We start from the raw sequence: 19,662 nt of genomic DNA, 5'->3' as shown, positions 1-19,662 counted from the left end.
AGAGACAGAGAGACAGAGACAGAGACAGAGACAGAGACAGAGAGAGAAACACAGTAAAATTGCATTTGTTTTATTTCCTCCAATTCTTTATATGTGAAAGTTTAGTTGGGTCTTAACTGTGTTTGGCATGGGGAAAATAAAGCCTGCTGGTAGAGGAGAAAGTTAGTGTTGGGTGGAACCAAAAAAACTTGAAGGAACTAACCTGAGAGCTCTCAGCTATAGCACATTTAAGAATACACTCAGGTTTGATACAAAACCTAAATGTGACAAAATACAAACTCTGTCTAAAAATGTAATTGCTATTTTTCTCAATCATTAAACAGGTACTTTTAACTTAGTCTTTGCTGGCAAAAATATTCATGAGCTTCAAAGGTGTTTTCAAATGTGCTCAGCTAAACCAAAGTATATTTGAGCAAGTCTATTATAATTTTTATAAGTACTACATCCTAATTATTCTATCTTGAATTAAAAACTTAAATAAACTTAAACTTAAATAATAATATAGTAAGACAAAATATTTATTACTATGGTAACCACAGAAAAAGTTACCATCATTCTGAGAGCAAGAAGTGCTTCATTTCTGCGGTCCATGGCTGTGTTTTGCTTGCCTGAGCGCACACATTAGTGCTGCAGCATTTACGCATCTACTAGAGACTGTATCTAGGCCTTTATTTTAGTTTTGCTTTGATGCTAAGGGGGAAAACTCAATTCCAAATCAATTTTCTCAGGACTCAAAGACTGGAGAATTGTGGTGAGTTTCAGAGTCACAGCAAGGACACAGCCCAGGGTAACATGCAAATAACGGACCCTCATGTAGAGTCCCGGCCCCAGAAAGCCCCCTCTTCAGGCTTCCTGGAAATCACCTCCTATTCATTCTGTACCTCAGTGTCCTCTTCTGAAAGGTATTGTGCAACAGAGCTAGGAAACTGATGTGAAGAATAAATTTCTTTTATTGGAAATTAGATTATATGCTTTGGAAAAGGAAACACCTTAAAATAAACTAGTAAAACTATTTACCTCCCTCCCACTTTAGAAAAGATTTATGTTACAAAGAGAATCAGTTTAATTCTCTCATGGTCTCATTTGCCCTTTTATCAACTTAAAAGTCTCCTTCACATTTTAAATTTTTTTTTTTTTTTTTTTACAGAAGCATAGTCTTTGTTTGTTTGTTTTACACTCTATTGCTATAATTTGGTAGCAGCTCCATCAACCTACAAAAAAAAATTCGCTAGGTACATTTAGTTTTTCTCCAGCTATTGCTAAAGTTTACCCAAGTAAGCATTATCTCCATATTTATTTTAATTGATCATTCTTCCTCTAGAACTTCCTCTAGAAAAATGACCACAAATTCTTCCAAGGATATTAACACTGACTTCATCTCAGGTACAAAGCAAACCCTCTTAAGTTTCCTGAGGTCATATGCATATGTAACCACATTATTTCAAGGCCCTTTGCTATCATACACAACTACTATATAAACAAAACATGCAGAGATTCAGATTTTTCTAAAAGATAAACTTTTTTGTTTACAAAAGAAAAAAAAAAAAGAATTCACTATAGGACTTGTCCTGCCAACTCTGTTGCATGTCATCACATTTTTAAAAATATTAAAAGCTACTTATCTCCTATTGCAAGATCTGATAAAAAATGACTGTGCTCAAAGAATGTATAACTAAGATAGGATAGAAAGACATAACAACTAAATAACTGGAAAGCCTTAATCAAGTCTTAAAAGCAGTATAAGTAATGTTGTAAACATGGAGAAAAGGGAATAACACATTTTGATTGAAATATTCGTGACAGTCCAGGAGCTGTTGTAATTTGAAGTGATCATTCATGTCCCAGTAGAAACATTTGATAAATTGCACAAGCTGTCTTGGTGGCCTGCTCTGGACCTCAGTCATCCCTTTTACTGGTTTGGTTGATGTGTACAAACCCTAGTAGCTGCTAGACGCTTCTGTCAACAGTTCTCATGATCATCTTTCTTTGGATTCACGGATAGCTGAAGCTGGCTTGCTTTGACTTCCCTCATTGACAACTGTCAAGAAATGATTGGGAGGAAGTTACAGAAAATCTTCTCCTACCTCTCCAGATGACAGTGTCTGTGATGCAACTGATATCCCTCATTTGATCATGATGACATTAGATTATTATGAAACACTATTCTGTCTAATTTATCTTTTTGCGAAAGATTTTACTCTGAACACAGTAGAGACCTAATTGTTCTGGCAGGACAGAAAGAAAATGGAATTAGAATGTGATAAATGTGATCACTACATGTATCTAAAATGCACAAATGAAATTAATTTTTTAAAAGAAGAAAGTGGGATTATATCTCAAGGGCAAAAACTTGCCTGGAAATGGGTCTTTCCCAGATGTATTTTAAAGAGATATTTGATGAGCATGCCTGGATGGATGGAGCCCAAAATACAGTGTGGATCAGATTTCATTAAAAATAAAAGTATCTGGGAGATAAACAGGAAAAAAAAAGAAAGAAATTTAAATCATTCCAAGAAAATCAATGAGAGCAAAAAAATAATTCAGAATTAATCAGCAATACCCCCTTCTCTGTAGAAAAAGCAGCAAAGTTGATCTAATTGAAAAAATTGTGTTGTAGGGTCAAACTACTTTCAAAATGTCACAGTCCTCCCTACTCAGTTTAGCCCACCTACCTAGGAGTGGGAGATTAGGGACTTGGCATGTAAACCTGAGACTCTAGAAGCAGCACAACAGAACCTCTCCATGACCATGACAGCCTTTAACCACGAGGAAGGAAAATGCTATACATGGAACTTCATCTTCCATAACAAGAGCAATTACAGTCAGAGTGACTGCAGCCACAAGGATCAGTGCTTTTGTTACTGTCACAGAAGAATTCGGAATCATTGACACATGGTGTGTTGGGAAAGAACATAATGTTGGCCCCAGAGAAAGGTGCTTGGTAGTCATGTAAAATATGGTCCTCCTCCTCCTAGCAACATCTGTCACCTTTGCTTATGCCCAAAGTGTGGTTACTGTGGCTTTTCTCAGAATATATTTTAGACTTTCATTTTCAACAAAATCTCACACACATATCTTCCATAAAACCTCTTACAACATTTGTTGAGACATATGGGAAGAGGAGTGTGGAGCAGAATATCACTGGAAAAAAGTAAAAAAGAGCAGAGCCAAGATCGTTTCTCATCAGTTAACCCAGAGTTCACCCAGAATGCAGTTGAGTCATAGCAGCAAGAATATTTGCAAAACATAAGAAATGTTAGTTGTTCTTATAACATAAAACTCTTGAGGTAGACTGTCCAACTGCCACCAAGAGACTATAAATTATCACTATATATAAAATCAAGCACATACCATTTTGTACACACTAGCTTTCCCATTGCAAGCAGTATGTATGATTTGTATGCCTCTAATTAAATCTTTCATGTTAATAATTTCTATTACAAATCCACAGGGTGCTCCTTTTTTAAGAAAATGAAAATGAAAAGCTGTTTTGCTTTAACTTGTCCTATCTCCAGGTTTTCTTGTCAGAGTAAAGCAACCACAAAAATAGCACCATAATCTTTCATGATCATGTGTCAACCATAGCGCCTCTCTGAGATACAGATTCATCTTGCCGAATGATTTTCTCTACTAATTAGCTGTCATCTAATGTGGCATTCGTCTTCCTTCACTCACCAATATCAGTGTCATAATGTCACAAGTAGTAGGAGAGGAACTTCTGAGGACATGCTGCATCTCAGTGTTGTGGGTGATTATTGTGTTTTTCTTCTAAGAATGTTCTATTTCTTTTGTTTCAGAACATCATTTGCATAACTATTCTCTTGGATCTGGGCCAGAGCTTTCCTCCTTGAATGTCCTTTGGTGTAGTCAGTGAGCCAAACTTTCCAATAAAAAAGATGGCATCAGTGTCAAATATATTTTCAAATACCTATCAGCATTTTTTGGAATGTATATCTTTTAATGTCACCCTTTCAAGACTAATGGCATCTAAATTTACATGTTTACTTTTATTCCCTATAGTCAGGAAGACTGGAAATAAGTTAATAAGTCTAACTGCAACAGTTAGACTATACTATTTCAGAACTTTCTTATTTCCTTCTCTTTTTTACTACAGAAAGTCAAACTTTGTTACTGAAATTTTATAAATTTTACTACTGCTCAAACAAATCATAGGTTTAGTAGCCACTGTCTTATAATTCACAACTTTAAATCAGTCTAAACTATGAGTCAGTTATTGATAAAAGTGCTCAAAAGGAGCTTTGAGAAGACAAAGAAATTCAAATAGAAACTTGCATGCTCTTAATTGCATAAGACCATTGAAGAAATTGCAGGAGAGGTGAAAGAAGTTGACCACATTTCCCCACAATCTCTGCAATAATTGGATCAGATAAAATACAGTCTTCGTTGTCCTATACACAAGAAGACACAGAAGGCTATCACTAGTTTGGTAGTTGAGGTTTTGCAGTGTTTTCCATACCAACCTCAAAAACATTCATTTTTAAATATTTCAGTGTTCATCCTGTCATTACTAGTAATGGCTCCATCTAGAATCGAATTTTCCATCCTAATAGAAGCCTGCTGTTATCTCCCTATTTAGAAAAGTAATTTGTAACATTAGAATTGCTAAATCTAAAAATTAGCAATTATAGGCAACTCCCACAGGGGAAGAAAATCCCTTGCATTTCTGCAGACTTCTCTATTTCTTTGAAGTATGACCTCTATATTATGCCTTTCTGAATTTCATAAAATCTGTTGTCATTGTTTTGCACTTTTTCAAGTAAAAAAACCTCCTGAAACTGTGTGCACCAGACTCCTGAGAGCTAAAGAAGAATACGCATGAATAAACCAACTATCCAATCCAACAGCGTGCAGTTCCTTGCACCACCCACTAAGTCCAGGTCTGCTTGTGTTGACTCCAGAGGTGAAAGTCTGCTGACCCCAAGGGACCAAAATGTCGTGAATCAAGATGTTTTACCAGAAGGAGCAGAGATGGACCTGATGGGGGGAGGGGTGTACCCTTGGGAACCGTCAGAGTACTTCAGCCCAACTTTGGCCATACCTTGCTTGCTTGCCTATTACTACCTAAAACAAATGTGCACTCAGCGGAACTCTAGTGCCTTTGTTGTTCCGCAGTAAATCTAGGGATTTGAGACAGTTCAGGGCTTGACTCCATTCCAGTGAAGACCCCTGGCTCTCCAACAAAGACATTCTCTGTCTCTGGCATCGTTTCTCTAACAGGGTGTGCTGAACCAAGCCCAGCAGAGTAGCAGATTATTTCACTGTTAAAAGAGAATTGTTAAAAGTCATTGGAAACTTGGGCATATAAGGCATTTAAGGAACTTGGTCCCATTACTCCTTTCTACACCTTAACAATTTATCAGTTCCACTTCCTTTAATATACCAGCCTCCTAGATCTGAATACTTAGGCTCCTCTTTGACTCCTCCCCCATCACTTTCTCTATAACACAACTCAATTAGTCTTTTTGATTCATCTCATGCCACCTCTTATATGGATCTTTCTGTTTCGATTTAGCACTCTTCTAAGGCCATGATGGGTCTCTAGTGAGTCTAGTCCCTTTTACTTCTTCCAGTGTCCTAATAATTATAGCTAGTTAAAACTATGAAGAAAAGTTATAGTACCGACCCTTTCTTCCATCAAATCCAGAGGTGACACTGATTTGCAATGTACACAGTAAACATCCTCCAGTGAATGATGCAAAGGAAATTGGGTATAGCATTTCCTTCTTTTATTCGAAAATCTTGGGAAAGTTTAACAGTTCTTGTCCCCAATTATTTCTTTACTGTGTCTCTATTTTGGGGGTGTGAACTCAACTTTTTCATATTTATACCAAATTCCTCAAACTAGTTATTGTCACGTAGACTTCTGGTGGATAGATGCCATTTATTTGGATTATTTATTTTAAAAATAGAGGAAGAAAGAAAGAAAAACCAGGTAGGCAAAATTCAGCATCAGTGAGTCACATTCAAAAACCCCTCTCTCACCCACATATGTAATACTCTCCAGCAATATGGAGTCCTCACTCCTTTTCAGCTTTTTCAAGGATTTGCTACCTCTCTGCTGCTTAGCCCTGGCTCATACTCAATATATAATATGCATAGCTTAGTGCTGTATCTGGTTCACTAATTTCAGATATATTATTTTCAGAATAATAAAGCAACTAGCTTTTATACATTACCAAGGTAGTTAAGTGTATCAGAAACAATTCCCATGGAGCTTAAACCTGCAGCCTAGTTACATGACAAGGGATTTGTAAGCAGAATTGCATTCACTGAAGAAATAATTGTTGCTTCAGACTCCATGGATGAGTCTGAAACTGACTAAATACTCACCTACATTTATATGGGACACAAGGGGAATTCTGCACATCCCTTTGTTCCCTTCTATAGACACCAGATAACTTTAAACAGAGATTATCAAAATTACCTTAATTCTATATCAGGCCCCTAATTTTCTGGATTGGTCATGAATACACACCAGACTACAGATCATCTGTCTAGTTTATTAACATTGTGCTCTACGATTTCTCAATTCAACATGTACATTTTTAATCCTGTGATTCAAAACGAAACAAAACAGAAAAGCCTCATCTCTGGAATTAGCAGAAATATTATCTAACTTTAAATTCATCATTTTGAATGGCATTTTCAGAAATAGGAACTTAGAGAAAAAAAAAAACTGTACAATATGATGTCCAAGGTAGGTTCTTATGGATACCTGAGAGTGCAGAAATATGGTCTAGTTGATATGGGGGAATGAAATTCCCAGCTACTGTGTGTCTAGTATGAGTTCGTGTTCTCTAAAATCAAAGAATGAATTTTAGGAACAATGGAAATTAAGAGTAGAATTTGATTATTGAGAGAAAGAAAGCTTCTGTCTGAGAGAGAGAGAGACTCAGAGACAGAGAGAGACAGAGACAGACAGAAGGGGTGCTGAGGATGTTGCTAAAGACTGTCTTTTCTAGGGACTTTAGTAGAGTAAAACCACAAAATGAGGCAGGGGGGGAAACATGGGAATTCTCAAGGTAGGCATAAAGTGGGACAGAACTATGGTCAACCAATAAGATTAATTGCTCAGGTAAAATTGATTAAATCAGGGACAAATGGGGAAGTGAGTCATGTAGCAAGCAGGCATGCATACAGAGCAGTGACTCTTCCTGTAAGGGGTTGGGATAGTGACTCTTGGCTTCCTTAGGGTGACAGAGACCTAGTTAGAATACCAATCCTTAGAATGTGGGTGTATTCGCTTGATCTTTTGTCTTGAGGTCTGGCCTACAGTGAGAGGTGTCTGTCTCCTCCAAGGTTACAAGGTATCTGGCCTTCTGCACTGGTTCCTTCAAGGAGGGCCCAACCTTGTTTGACTGCCTATAATCCTTCCAATTCAGTGCCTGTAACATAGTCTACTCTTTTTCTTATCAATCAGTATACAACAAAGAACCTGTAAATCATTCTATGTGTTCCGAACAAAGGAATTTAATACAGGACATTGGCAACTAATATGTCAAGACTTCTGATTGAGCAAAAGAGAAAAAGGGTGGGGGCTGGGGATTTAGCTCAGCGGCTTACATGGCTGCCTTGCAGGCACGCAGTTGTGAGTTCAATCCCCAGTACTCAAACTGGAGAGCAGCTACCACTGCCTGGCAGAGACTGGTCCATGGCCCTGGAGGAGATTCAGCCCCTGCAGCTGGAAAGGAGCTGCCCTGGAGTATCCTTTTTGGAGGGCCCTGTGCTGACCTTATATGCAGCTGTCCTAGAGACTGTTGGATCCAAGACCACTGAGGAACTAGAACTTGCCTGTACAACCAGAGCAGAAACCCTCTCTTCCTCCTGCCTTCTAATTTTGCTTCAGTATCTCCATTGGCAGCACTTGCCTGGAATTCAGCCCCCGAAGAGGGTCTAGGAAAATGCTTTCAGTCTTTTTGAAAAAAAAAAAAAAAAAAAAAAAAAAAAAAGCCTGGAAGACAAAGATTATCCCTGAGTACTAGCATATGATACCTGGTACACCAACAGATTTTAGTAAGAAGAGTGAAGTAGGTTTGATACTGTTAAAGCAGACTTGTACCTTAAAAGCTCTGAGTTAATACAAATAAAAATGCCATTCAAAAAACTGTGCATAGTTTTAAGGGGGGAAAAAAGATTTTCATAGAATATAATATGAATGCAATAAAATAAGCAGTTAACTCTAGCTGGCTTTTAAACTTTGTGTATATAAAAATAAATTAAAAACAGTTCAGCAGTTTACCACTGGGCCAATCTTCACAGCTAAAGAAGTTTCTAGTAATCAACTTCATTTCTTAGTGAAACCAGAAACTAAAACACAGTAACATTCACCCATTCAGCAGTAAGACCAGGATGGGCTATTTGCATTGTTCTGACTTCTACAAGGAATGCAGAAGACATCATCGCCCTCATTTATAGAGTATGTACAAATAATATGGGGCATAAAGATGAGGCAAGGGAAACTGTTATAGAGAAAACAGGAAAAATGCACAGCCACAGGTGTGTGTTAAAGTAATGAATTCAGAAGTACTATTTTTTTTAAGTAAGTTTTTGAGTGATTGGTATATTTGCTTGTGAAATGACTTTGAATTTTCAATGCAAGCAAACAAGAAAGTAAAATTATTCTCAATATAATTTTTAAAAGCATATATGGTTATTTACAGTGTACACTATAATGTTTTGATATATATTCGAACACATTGTGAAATAATTAAATCAAGCTAATTAACATTTCTAGTACCTCACATGCTTTCTTTTGTAGTGAGAACAGTTAAGACCTTCTCTCAGAAATTCTTGCTGTTAGCAAGCACACATTTTTATCACCTGCCATAGAGTAAACTAAATCCCCAGAACTTGCTGTGTACCCTTTAATTCACATCTTCACATCTCCGTCCATACAAGACCTCTGCCTCCCAAATTCTAGCACCCACATTGTATTCTCTGTGGAGAGCACTGTCGAATAGACTTCAGGACTTGTTCTTGAGGACTTGAAAACTCTTTGCTTGCCTCCCTTTACACCCAGAGTCCTTTCAAGGACCTGTGTCATCTGACCTCTCACTACAACTTGGATCTCATCTTCTCCTACCCGGCTTTCCTGCTGTTCCTGACCTTTCTACCCAGAACTCTGTGTCCCTGGTTCCTGCCTGGCTTGATCCTTTGCTTCAGCAGGTAGCTGTTCAGATATCATCTCACCAAAAAGTACTTTCCTGGAATCCATAACTAATAATGCTTCTCTTCACCATGATTAACTTTTCTTAATAACATAGATTCTAACTGACATTATACATTTTATATATTTACACACTATAAATCAACTATTGACCTTATACTTTCATAGATTGTTTGCACATGGGGGCAGCGATGTAACATCTTTTGTTGCTGTGTCTTGGCACCTACAATAGGCTGGTACACAGTAGACACTCATTACTTACTTGCAAAAAGAATTAACATACAATTAAATGAAGGAACAACAAATCACAGGTAGGAAACAACATTGAAGACCTAGATGAAGTTTTCTGGTGGGAAAACAATACATACTACTAAGATGTAAGATCCACTTTTCAATCAGAGAAGTGCAGCAGAATGAATAAATGTTAAAAAAAGATGGAAGGGGCCCTTAGTAACTCTTTACATCCTGAATTTTTCCTAGAACTGGCCTTCTGACAAGTCACTGACTTCTATGTCCCATAAGAAATGCTTCTGGTACCCTTACAGAGCCTCGTAGGGGGAAACCTCTACACAGGCTTGTTGAACTTGGGTCCTAAAAAACCAAAACAACAAAACACAGACTTCCAAATACTCCAGTAAAAATAAAGTATGCTAAACATAAAATTAACACAGAACTCTGGCTGAATGACTAATTTGTGAAATCCCTGGCCCACCCTCCCTCCCCAGTCACTATGGCTCACAAAAACTCCAGGGAAATCTCCCAGAGACACATGTAGAAAATAAGTCTCTCTTGCATAGGGGAAAAAAAAGGATGGGATAAAAATAAGAGTAAAAACCTGGCAAGTGAAATTAACAACAGAAAGAGAACCAGGAATACAGCTCAGCACAGGTCGTGAGTTTAATTCCCAGTAAAAAGAAAAATAAAACCAGGAAGATAAAAAAGCTGGAAATTCAAGTGAACACAACCAGAATGCACCACAGCAAACAGCTGCTCCCTGGCACCGCTGCGGGGAGGGAAGGAAGCATCGCCTTTTGCCTTCCCAGTAAACCTGCAGGTCACCAGCCTTACCTTTACCTCTCCCTCTGCTCAGCCAACACACATTCCTTCCCTGGCTGGGCCTTCTTGACCTTTGGTCCCAAACTTGTTTTCCTTTCCCTCCCCATCCCCTGCCAAGAACAAGATGCAAATTTCACAAAAACACGGAACAGATTCCAAAGCTTCTCTGTGACAGTGAACTGCTCTCCTGGCTGCTTGGTTCAAAGGGTTGGCACATAAATTTCCTAAATATATGCAAAATGCTAACATTTAGTAGAAGACAGGGAGAAGCCAGATTAGGATGCCTTCTGCTGCTACCCTTGCGCGGCTTTGCAAATTGGTTGGAGCATAATACAAACAGCTTGTCTTGCCACTGTCTTGATAATGACAAATTATTAATACAATTATGCACAGACAAAAGTGAAATTAAATCACTGTCAGTGAATTTCACCATGTGCTGTTCAGCTTTGTTCTGCTGTACTCTAAAGCTCTTGAGGTTAAAAAAACAAAGAGATGTGCAGAAATCTTATTAAAATACATGCATAATATAGATAATTTTACTCATTGTAGTTTACTGAGAGTTCTCTTCTAATCTCTACCCTTTGCCAAATGATTCAGGACACATCAAAATCTTATAGGAGAGTTGCCAGATTTGACCAAAATTTAAAAGTAAAATAAAATACATTCAGAAAATTAATATTTAACTACATATTCTGTATCTTTTATTTTTATTTTTTGACAACTCTGCTTATGGTTTCTTGCCTCAGTTAATGCCATGGTTAAGAATATGGCTCCACAGAGAGACGACTTTGTTGCCTTAGTAAATAATTTAATTTCAGTTAACCTGAATCTCTTTTTCTGTATTTCAATTAATAACGGTGTGTGCATCATAGAATTGTTTTGATATTAAATGATTCAGTTTATTTAGTGTGAAAAGGAATAGTGTTTCCACTTGGAAAATAGTATTATCATTATTTTTAAAGAAATGGTGAATTTTTATTTTATTTTATTATTTTTTGTACAGGGTATCAAACTCATGACCTCAGGCTTGCTAGGCAGGCACTTGTGCCACTGAGCTATATCCCTGGCCTGGGATGGTGAATTTTTTTAATCAATGTATAAAAATTTTAGGAGATTAATTACCAGTAAAATGCAGCAAATTTTCTGCTTTGTTATGCTTTATTGTTTTTAATCTTAAGAACAAGAAAAGGAGCATATAAAAGTATTGCACAAATAAAAGCATCTACACTTCAGTTCTAGGTTGTTTCCCAAGAGAGGCATGAAAAAGGAAAGGCTAGAGGGAGACAGACATAGGGAAGATTTAAGAAAGACAAGTATATGTGGTTTGTTTGGCCTGCACAGTACTTTAAAATGTGCTATTTTTCACTACTTTAAATCTGAGACAATTCTCATGAGCACACCAATTCTGGCTTTGCTCGACAGATCAGACTTTGGGCCCTCGCTTTGAGTACTGGCTGTCCTCTTTAGAGGGAGCATGTGTTTTCTGGGTGAGTCTCCTGCCCTCTAGACACCCAGGGGGAACGCTGGTTCCCACTGATAATCTACTTCTGCTGTTACTTTTATACACAGTCAGCAGCAATCATTTATTTCATCTGGATGAGGTCCAGGTTTGCTTAGAATTGGTCTGACTCTCTATATTATCTGTAACAGCAACCCCAAGTCATCTAAATAAACATACAAGAAATAGCAGGGCCTAGTGAGCTAAAACCACTTATAACAAATCATCTAAATCAATAGACTTCAAATATTTATGCTCAAATACCTTTTAAGAGAATTTTTATACTTTTTATTACTTGTACATTTTATGTAAAAATCTAGTTTTATTTTTGTTCCTGTTTCACCGTATGGTTCAACAGTGGAAAGGATGTAGGTTTTAGCATAATCCCTGTTTGCTTTCACCTTCAGTTTCCTCTGCATCCTGATTAATTTTCTTTCATTGACATATAGAGAAACTGTCTTTGTGGTGCATAATTCTGTGTTTTTCCTATCACATACCCAGTACTATCATCTATCCCCTTCTCTTGAAATAATATTTAATATGTGTAATTCTCTTACAGAGGTAAGATAATTGGAAAGCAACAAGGTTCATAAATTAGCTGCCAAACAACAAAAAATTATATCTAACCTTATGGCAAGCAGTACCAATTGTTTCCAATAACAGTGTGCCCTTTCTCCTACTGTCTAGATCTCCCAATTTCAGTGGAATGCTCCACCCTTCAGAATAAAGTTTATACATTTTAGGCTCCCTTGTGTCTATATTTGGTTACCTAACTAAACTGTGGTCAACACAGAGAAGGTGAAAGCATTAAGTAGCAGTGTACATAGATCTTACTTAGAACATAGCTGCTGCTTACATTTTCTCTTTGCATTTTTGTCGCTACCTCTATTATCCCAGATGATACTTGGACACAAGAGTTGGCATTCTAAGGTGCCATCTTGGGTGTTGAGCCACATTATATGGAGTCCATGTTCAGAAGACCACCATTCCAATCCTAGACTGCCCATCTCAGTTTTTAGATGAAGGAAAAATGTTTATCCTATATTTGTTTTGTAATATCCATGTCTGCTAATCATGGCTGGATTCAATTATAATTATTATGTGACAGTCGTTTTTCAAGTAAAATTAATTTGAAAAAAATGACATTTTCATTTGATAAGTCCAAAATGATAAGTTACTGAAAATCCTCAGAGTTCAACAAAATACATGCTCATGGCAAGACAGTATGAGGGGTAAAAAAAACTTATGAACACAAAAATATTCTTTGGTCACATCACTAAAAATAAATACTGTTAACACTTTCTACAGTTACTATAAAAATGTATTTTCTATATTTCTGTATTTCTATATTTTTTATGTCTGATGTGCCGAAACTAACTTTGTAGCATTGTTGGCATCCTATCTAGAAGATAGTGTACAAATAAAGCAAAACAGCTTTTCTGGTCATAACTGTAGTTTAGAATTTATTTAATAATGCTTTTCCAAAAGGTCAAATGAGATTGATTGTCCTGTAATTTTAAGTTTGATAATTCAACTTTTTTTTTTGTCCTTCTCCCATGGAAATATACTTTTTGGTTTTTTTTTTAGGTATCAAAACATAAAATATTCTTTAAATATAAGCTGAAATAAAAATAAGCAATCTTTCATTATCCAACCTTATTATAGAAGCCCTGGGATCCATATGCTGCTTCTAAAGATACTTTCCAAAAGCCATACCCATACATAAATTTACACTGGCAGCATTTCTTTCTTCCTGCAGTAGTGCTTTAAAATTCAAATGCAGGGAGATCATCCTTAAATTATCTTGCCTTGTGAGTGACATGCTCCATTAAGGCCTAAATTTACCTCCAACCCACATAGAACCAGTGTCCACAGAGTTTGCTGGTATGAATTTTAATAGCTGAAATGAAGAATAGCAGAATAGAGTTTTGAGAAATTACGTATTCTGGAAAAAAACATCCTAGCTTCACATCAGTTTAGCTAACCTTTTTAACAATTGGCTTTAGCGAAGGAGATTTACAAAAGAACTCACTGTGACTTGGGACTGCAGGAGGAATGGGAAGCATGAATTAGCAAACCTGTGTGTGTGTGTGTGTGTGTGTGAGAGAGAGAGAGAGAGAGAGAGAGAGAGAGAGAGAGAGATCTGATATCAGGGCTGACCTTGAGGAAAACTACCTTTTGGCACCTCCCATACAATAAAGTTGGTAGCATGGAGGAAGATTTCTAGGTCATGTTCTTATGTAAAAATTTCAAAATAATCATCATAATATCTGTGGAAATGAGGAGGAAAAATCAGATGAAAATGTTGACTTTGAATTTCTACACATTAAGTGAGATATTATTGTACACAAGAGTGCTTTTTAAAAAAATGGCTGGGCATGGTGGCTCATGCCTGTAATCTCAGCATTTGGGAGGCTGAGGCAGGAGGATCATTGTGAGTTCAAGACCAGCCTGGGCTATAAAGTGAGCTCAAGATCAGCCTGAACTGCATACAGAGAGAGACTTTGTCTCAAAAAGACAAAAAAAAAAAAAAAAAAAAAAAAAAAAAAGCTAAAAAATAAATAAACACCTCTGTATTTTCATTGAGAATAGAACAGAAAGACAGAGTAATCTGCAATATGATAGAAGTCATTACTTAACTGGAAAGTTCTAAGAAGGAGGATTGTGGAAAGGCCTCACAAGTGGGGATTGGAGTTCTAGCAGTGAAAGCATTTTGGAATCTATATGCACCCACCAAACAGTCTCTTCTTTTTAAATGATGCATAGCAGGAAAATTTACTTGATCATAGCTCAGTACCTATTTCCATGCCTCTTCTCATTAACACTCTTACTAACCAATTAAGGGACAGATGAGAAGAGTTCACCCCAAAATAAGACATGGATAGTAGCTAATTACTGGAAAGAAACCTGATGTAAGAGAGGAAAATTTGTGAGATGCTAAGCTGTGAGCAGAAAGAGAAAGATAATAGAGATGCCAGCATGGATGAAGTCAAGTGAGTGCTGTACTTATATACCCACTTCCTCCAAGATGAAGCTGTACCAACTCCTCAAGAGGAATGTAGACATGTACTGAATTGAAAACATATGCTAATAAGAATAAAACCTAAAACAAAAAAAAGATTAAGCATCACAACCTCCTAGCTCAATAGACATTTCCAAAGGAAACTGTAACTCACTGTGATCTATCGAAAAAAGTTTTCTCAAGAAAGATTTTTTTTAAACTATTGAGTATATTTGTTTCTAGTTGATTCATCATCGTTATGTTTATTTTTCTGTCTGGAGCACATTTGCTATCAATAGACAGATGATATTTGCATCTTTCCTTTCATTTTTCTTCCCTTCTTTGTCTTTTTTAAGCTTTCTTGCTTCCTCTGACTGTAATATGACTGTAATACGGATTCACAAAGGCAAATGTTGTTAAGTAGAAAATTTTCATACAAGAAGAGCTAAGGACCAAGCATGGTATGGTAAAGAAGGGAAAAATAAGAAATCTACAATCCAAGGAATGCATGGCCAGGGGCAAGGAAGGCACAGGCAGACTTTCAAAGCATAGCGTGTGTTCTCTCATATATGAAGCCTAAAATTAAAAATTAAAGAAAAGAGAGATGACAGGAAAGTAAACAGGAGACCAGTAGAGAAGAGACAGGATAAAGAGAGGGGAAAAGAAGAGAAGGATGAGTAATGAAGGGCTAAAATAAAATACATTATAAGTAAATAAATAAATAAATAAATAAAGTATGTTAAATGTATGTACAAATATGTCAAAATCAAACCCACTATTCTATATAATTAATATTCACCAATAAATTTTTAAAAGAAATGAAGAGATACTAAACAAAAAGAGTAATTCTCTCAAACTCAGGTACTTCTACATTCTTTCCTAGCATGGAATAGAACACCATTTCTCTTACCACAATATCCGCTGTCCTAGCGTGAGTCTGCCCACTAGGAATCCCACAATAGAAAACTTCTCTAGAATGAAACAACTTCCATCAGTGGCTTAAAAAAGACCAGGAGGAATTACAAATACTTTTTACCAGTGAACCTCTTAAAGAGTAATAAAAGTAGTTTAGAACCATCTTAAATGGACCCAGTGTGTCTCTCTATATTATGTCAATACGAGTCAGGAATGAAGAAATTGGGTATTCCAAAGCTTGTTAAAATGATCTAAAATCAGATACAATGTAGATCATAATTATTGAAAATAGTGATTTTCCTTTTATAATTTTAATTCCTATATCCTTAAACTACCAACATATCACCGCTCAGAAAAGTGTAAGCAAAGCAAATAATAATAATAAAGAATATAAAGACTGAAAACGGATTGCTAAAAATTATATGAGCATTTCTTTTCCATTTTTCTCAGTATTAATTCTACAAAGAATTTTTAGTTAGAAAGGAAAGAACCTCTAAACACTAAAGAGAAAGGAGACCAGTAGAGATGCTACTCCATATAATTCAGATTACAATAAGACCTGCAGATGCAAACATAAACTCATTTAAGAATAAAATAAGATAATACAATTAAGAAACTATAAAAATTTTATAATGAAATACAAATTTAATATATGCTATATACATAGTGAAGTCTTCATTCCACATATATTCATTCTTAATTCATTTCATCTTATAAAGTATTTATTACTTACCACATTCTATTAATAGTGTATATAATTCTAGTACCTACTGAATCAATTATTCATTAGTGTATGCTTCTTTAATTTGTTTATACATAAGAAAAATTTAATCAGAATCTCTAGTGAAATTAACAGTTATTTCTGACTGTTATGCATAATTCTTTTTTAATTATTTCCCAAAGCTAAACATCATGGTTTAATAAATGTATGAACACTGATTTAGAGGAATACTATGCCTTTTATCATGATCTTTCCCTCATAAATAAATAAATTATAATTTCAGTTACCGCACAATGCATTATTAAAAATGAAGTAATGAATAACAATATAGACATTTATTGTTTTTATAATATCCCAAAACATAAATTCTATTAGTTACATTTGTATTGATTACACTAGTTCTTTTATCACCATAAACAGGTATCTAGTGTTTTTAAGTAATTTGTAATGAAATGTAGTCCATAATTTACCTTCGACAATTTTATTCTGAAAAGCCCTATTAACACATTTATGTGCATTAGAAAAAGAAGCTAGATTTTTTCCAACAAAGTTAGATTCAGCTTATTTTGTTGATTGTGAAGACATGTTTTAAAACCATATTACTCGGCAAACATGTACTTTTGTGAGCCCAGATCTTCCACGAAGCACTCTACAGAGTGTAGGAGAAGGATTGAGAGATGTCAGGACTGCCTTCAGACCACAGGACAGATATGACACATGTTCAAGGAGAGGAGGGAAGAGGAGGGCAGGAAGATGCAGCTCATGTCAGAGCAAGCTCTGGCTAAGAAAGGGAAGGCTCCTAAACTCAAGTTGCCTGTTAGAGGAACCTTGTAGCCATAGAGTCCTGTTCAGTCGAACCAGAATTATTAAGACCACACTGGCTGAGAACCACTCAAGAGCAGACCAGTCTGAATGTAAATCCATGGTGGAAATGAAGAGCAGTCTCTGGGCCGCCAGCCCACTGCCCTTCAAACCAAGAGACCTAGAGGTGCCTTTTGTAACTTCTGCAGATTGAATAACTTAAATCTGTAATCTATGTTTTAAGCTTTGAAAAGAGTCTACATAATAAGATGAAACCTTAAGCATTATACTAAGAAAAGGCTTTTAAAATGAAAATGATTTTAATTTTCACAAAATTGTCTAGGCATGTTGTGTTTAAAAGGTGTCTTGACACAAAAACCCTAAGTGTTAACAACTAGTAGTCACTAATTCTCAGGATTAGAAAAATACATTATTATAATGAGTAGGTAACAAATTTTTTTGTGAAACAGGTAATGTCCAATCCTTTGCCTTAAAATTAAAAGAGAACCTAACTGAATTATCCACTAAGGTATAAATTAAAGTAAGTCTTGAAGACAATGTTATAGTTTTGGAGGTATTGTATGAGACTTAAGGAAATTGAGCAACATAGTAAAAAAAAACCCTTAAAATTCTCCTTTATATAAATATTTTGCTAAAGAAAAATATGGCACGTAATCAATAAAATAATTCCAGATATAAATTTATACCACATAAGGATAAAATTCTGTAAGGAAGGTAGAATTGAGGAAATACATAGTGCACACATCCTGCTGTTGAAAAGATACCTACCTAAGAGGTGTTACATCAGTTTCATCTTGGAGATTTAGACAGCTTGATAAAGCATCAGTTCCACTCTTGCAAGAAATAAAAACTAAGTTTTCTTTAAGCAATCAGAAGGTATAGGGAAAACAGCTGACCTGAAATATTGGGGGCATAAGTCCCTCCTGAGAGAAGCATTTGCTAACCTAGAACCCATGCTGCCTATGCAGCAAGTAAAAAGAGTTAGCTCAAAGTTTTAGTGCATTACAAGGATGAGCACAGGCCAGCAGAAAATGTGAAATTTCTCTGAGCCACGGATCACTTAGGTTTCCCAGTCCCTTGGCAGCTGTTCCTCTACAAGCCTGGGCTGCCATTCATGTGAATGATTAGGAAAAATAGAGAGAAAACACCTGGAAGAGTGCTCTTTTGGAAGGGAGATCTGCAGTTACTAGGGAAACTCCATGGAGATCCCTCTTCCTGGCATCCCGTAAATTTCAGGTGAAAGAAAGCAACAACACAACAACAACCCTGTTAATTTTGGGGGCACTTATGAGCACTCACTTTAGCTAGAGGAAAGCTCTATTATTGTGGTTGGGACAAGAGTACCTACTAGACTCATCACAGAAGCTGGAGGAAAAGCAGAAGCTCCTCAGAAAGCCACATCTGTGAAACTCAAAGGCATACTGCACTGTCTACACAGAGGGTTAATCAGAACATACACTCATTATCTCCTGCCACCAGATTAACAACTTTCAAGTAAAAATGACCATTGAATAGAGCTAGGATAGCAGTTCAGCAAGATTCTCTCAGGCTCAGTAAACCAGGAAAACTCAGAGTCTACAAGGATCAGACACTAAGAAAATGACCAATAGGAAAACAGCTCATGCCGGGATCACCAGAGGAATGTACAACCTATAGTGGACACAGCCAGTAACACTTACTTCAGTATCCAGCCCTCTAAGCAAGATACTCAGAACAAATCAAAAAGTTATAAGGCAAGAATAAAAGCAAACAAAATCCTCAAGAGAAGAGACACCAGATAGAATGAAATATAAATGTTGAAACTAATAGGAAATTTAAAACCACTATGATTGATATGTTAAAGAACTTAATTATACTCTGTATTAGATAGGTAATTTCAGAAAAGCAAGGGGTATTTTAAGAAAGAATCAAATAAAATACTAGAAATACAAAATACACTAACAGAGCTCAAGAATGTCTTCAACTGGCTCACCAATAGACTTGGCATAGTGATTTTTAAGACAGATCAATAAAAAAATACTTAAACAGAAGTGCAAAGAGAAAAAAAGCTAGGGATAGTAAAACAGAAACAGATATTCAAGACCTGTGAAAAAATATCAAATGACCTAATATGGACATAGTGGACTTCCTGGAGAACATGGCGGATAGATAACAGCAGCTACGGAGGCTCTCTGAGATACCCCGCTTAGAATCCAGGAATGGTGTGGTGTGAGGAGTCCTAAGCAAGGGGAGATATACTCTGCCGACCCAAGAACGAACTAAACTGAGAGAAACCAACTGGAAATGCAATCCTGGTGTTATAACAGGAACAGATAAAATCTCAGCACAGAAGCTGGAACCTGCACCTCTGGAAGCTGTGATTTGAATTTCCTGTGGCCGCTCCTGCGTCCAAATCGGCATGGTAGGGAGAGAGATGCATGAAAGCTCTGAGAGTGGGAATCGGTAAACAGAGTTGAGAGAGG

This window comes from Cavia porcellus, unplaced genomic scaffold (genome assembly GCF_034190915.1).
Source record: "Cavia porcellus strain 051 isolate PalLab524CR breed Dunkin Hartley unplaced genomic scaffold, mCavPor4.1 scaffold_2, whole genome shotgun sequence".
Lineage (NCBI taxonomy): Eukaryota > Metazoa > Chordata > Mammalia > Rodentia > Caviidae > Cavia > Cavia porcellus.
The sequence above is the reverse complement of the archived record's forward strand: the minus strand, read 5'-3'. Positions refer to the sequence as shown.